Below are 1,064 nucleotides of genomic sequence, written 5' to 3' on the forward strand. Positions count from 1 at the left end.
GTATTAGAGTGACAAATTTTATATTTAAATTATTTATGATATATAGTCCTATAAATACTGATGTAATATTTTATAAGATCCAAAATACAATCTTTCGGTTGATATCTCAAAAAGAGAAATCTTCAGTTTGTTCAATTAGACGGGAAGAATTATAGACATCTACCTGTCACGGAAGAATAAGAATGGACAGGTCTATCTTTTTGCATTTGTACGGTACACCATAAAAGATGGAGCTTTGAAAGCTATTGCAGAAATAAACAATATGGTGTTGAGAGAAAAAAAATTTCGTAGCAGAAGCAAAGTACAGAAGAAGATCTGAAGTGAAGGAGATCAAAGGTAAAGTAGTAGAGAGCTTCACAAGACGAGGTGAAGAAGGTAGCCTGCGGCAATATAGGGATGCAAGAAAGGAGGAAGAGAAGGTGGAAAAGTTTTCGAGAGAGGTGAAAGCTAAGGACCCAAATAAGAATGGATGGACAAAGAAAATAGAAATTCTAGTGGCAAAAGAGAATGTTATATGGCTATAAAGGAGTATTGTGGGAGGAACAAAGACGATGATTGGTGCGCAGAAATTGTGATTACACTTTGATTATGTAAAATTCATTGCTCTTTCTTTCCCTGGCAATGGCACCAAAAACATGATGCCAATACCATGGTTCACAACTTCGCACAACTAACCAGCAAGTGCACTGGGTCGTCCATGTAATACCTTACATGAGTAAGGGTCGAATCCCACGGAGATTGTTGGTATGAAGCAAGCTATGGTCACCTTGTAAATCTCAGTCAGGCGGATATAAAATAGTAATGGGGTTTTCGAAAATAATTAATAAAATAGGGATAGAAATACTTATGTAAATCCTTGATGAGAATTTCAGATAAGCGAATAGAGATGCTTTCGTTCCTCTGAACCTCTGCTTTCCTGCTATCTTCATCCAATCAGTCTTACTCCTTTCCATGGCTGGCTTTATGTGATGCATCACCACTGTCAATGGCTACTTTCGGTCATCTCTCGGGAAAATGATCCAATGCCCTGTCACGGCACGGCTAATCGTCTGGAGGCATCACCC

The sequence above is a fragment of the Arachis ipaensis genome, chromosome B04 (genome assembly GCF_000816755.2).
Source record: "Arachis ipaensis cultivar K30076 chromosome B04, Araip1.1, whole genome shotgun sequence".
Lineage (NCBI taxonomy): Eukaryota > Viridiplantae > Streptophyta > Magnoliopsida > Fabales > Fabaceae > Arachis > Arachis ipaensis.